Below are 2,590 nucleotides of genomic sequence, written 5' to 3'. Positions count from 1 at the left end.
GCAACAGATCATCCAAATGTAGTTAACAGAATCGAATATGTTAAAATCGTGTATAAAGCGCAGTTGGAGACTATTCTAATACTACATCCCAGCCAGTCCCAGCTAGCAAAGAAACGTAAATTTTGCCGACAGTGCAGTTTAGTTCAATTTTCCGCATCCGAAAACGAATCGAAAAAACTTCTACAGTTATCATCAATTTTCGTAACCGGAAAACGTTCGAAAAAGATGATGTATTTTATTTGCTCAAGCTAAACATTCGAAAGCATGGCTTGCGTAGTTGGCAGTGGCTGAGCGTGCAGAGGAGTGTGCCGCTATTTGTTAGCTTCCAGAAGGTGCCGAATGCCGTCAGGCGCTTCCTAATTTTATTTTAATTCTCTTTAACCATGAAAAAGTATCTGTGAAGTGCAGAAGGAAAGCGTATTGATCGAAAAATACAATCAGACAAATTTCAGAAAAACCAGCTGAAAACGTATCCGTTTCACATACTGTTGTCTGTGCATACGTTTCGGCCACACACATTAGTGGGAAAAAGGATCGTCAAAGTATCCGGAAATGGAATGGACAAAAATCAGCACTTCATCCACCTTTTTGGCCTTTCTCGGATAGGTTTTCGGCTTAATTTGCTGGCTGGGATAGTAGTATGTAATATGTACATACATATGTATGGTTTGGTAAATTTAAAGAATACAGAAGTAGAAGATTTGCAAGTTGTTAACTGCAGCTGTTACCCATTTAGGGCCGGTTGTTCAATGTCTGATTAGCACAAATCGGAGGTAGAAGCTCCGGTTAAGTACAACGACTGCTTTATCGATCACATGTTACATGCAAGATGTCGAAATCGTCGATAGTGTAGTGGTAGCGATAACCAGACATTGTACAACCGGCCCTTACAGGTCTATTCTGCGCTGGTAATAAAAAGTTTGTACCCGGTAATTAAAGTGTCGTGTCAATTTTTAAACCCTTTTCGCACTCGGTGTACTTTTGTAGCCGGTAAATTTTGTTACCATCTCATAGGCTGGTAACAAAGTATTACCCCTTGAAATATGCAATGCCAGAATCTGCACAATTCTTCATAGCTGAATTGCTGAATGTGTTAACTGCATTACCAACGTACCTAGAATCCCGGTGACAAGAACTGGTAACATTTTTTGGTAATAAAATTTTCCGGTTACAAAATCTTCGGTAACGTGCAGAATAGACCTGTTACAGGGCACACGTTTGGATACTTGTACATGGCGTATGAGTAACATTATTTCTTGCTCATATTTCATATAAAAGGAATCATTGAATTAACTAATACTAACGTAATACTCTCCACTGCAATTATGTAGAGAATTTCTTCCTCTACAATGTGTATTTACCTTTTTGATTAAGGTATTTGATTTGAAGCAGGAAAAGTTCTTGACTTTGCATTGGACAAGATTTGTTAGTTTATTTTATCATGAATTTAAAAATAACAAAAAAAAAATGATAATGAAAAAATTTTTATAATATTTTGACATTCCGAATGTCAATTCCTCTCTTCGGAAAAACGATTGGAATAAATACTAATAATTGACAAAAAAGTTATTCCGTCGTCGCTCAGAATTTCTCAGAATAACTAATGCGTAGAATAAGAACGAATAACGACAAGTCAATAATATGGCGGTAAAAACTCTAATTAAAATCTTCGAAATTTTTACGAAATTTGGTTGAATTTTTTTCAAATGTTGCACAAAGATTGAGACTTGTATTTATATGGTTTTCGTTAAAGAATATACAATTTATTTATAAAAAAGGCACTGTTTCCCTACAGGGTACATCCCGTACCGTTTTTGCGTTAACCACGTATCTACATTTTTGGCGAAAACGATTACATAAATAGAATCATCATCAAACAAATGTATCATATAATTTTAAAATAAAACAAAAACTTTTGCTGCGTGCTCAGTAGTGTTACAAAAATATGAAGTACAGAATTCGTTAATTGTATCCTAGTTGCCGTTAAGGTTAATAACTCATTTTTTGCGCTTATTTTTCGAGGCCTTGCGGAATACGATAAAATCTCAAAGAGTTTAGATATCGGTTTATCGTTTCCTAGAAGTTTTATCAAGTCATCTCTCGAAACTTTATTTTCATAATTCTATTCACTAGTCATTTTGTAAATAATACTTTTTAGCCTAATTTCCAGTCTTCAAGATGAATAATAATCATTATATAAATAGGCAATCATGTTTCCTTTACACCCCTTTTACGGCTAAACTATAATTCTAAGGTATAGACAATTATATATCATTAGAAAGGTATTTTGATGCTGATGTGCAGGCAATTTTTAAAATTCCAAATTAGTTTAAAATGGAGCGATAAAATCAATTCAAAAGTCACACCAATACCAATGCCATACATGTGCATGGTTGGGGCGGAAATGCCCCCTAAATGTATGCTTTAATATTGATAGCGAATTAAAGAAACGTGCTAAGCAGCAGTTTAGGAATAAGATGTATGTATGTATGTACATGAATAGATTAGACTCAAACAAGGAAGAAGGTAAAGTTGAGTATGGGGAAGAAGAAAGTGATAAATACAGAAATTAAAATAAAAGTAAAGAAAC

The 2,590-nt window shown here is 34.6% G+C and overlaps 1 protein-coding gene across 4 annotated transcripts in view; it reads left to right on the top strand.

The window, feature by feature from the left end:
- The window catches only part of LOC118748164 (myb-like protein P), a 244,611-nt gene that overhangs the window by 140,365 nt on the left and 101,656 nt on the right, over positions 1-2,590 (top strand). The window lies entirely within an intron of this gene.

Source organism: Rhagoletis pomonella, unplaced genomic scaffold (genome assembly GCF_013731165.1).
Source record: "Rhagoletis pomonella isolate Grant_MI unplaced genomic scaffold, Rhpom_1.0 Rhpom_scaffold_00012, whole genome shotgun sequence".
Taxonomy (NCBI): Eukaryota; Metazoa; Arthropoda; class Insecta; order Diptera; family Tephritidae; genus Rhagoletis; species Rhagoletis pomonella.
Note: the sequence above shows the minus strand (reverse complement) of the source record. Positions and strands in the feature narration are given on the sequence as shown.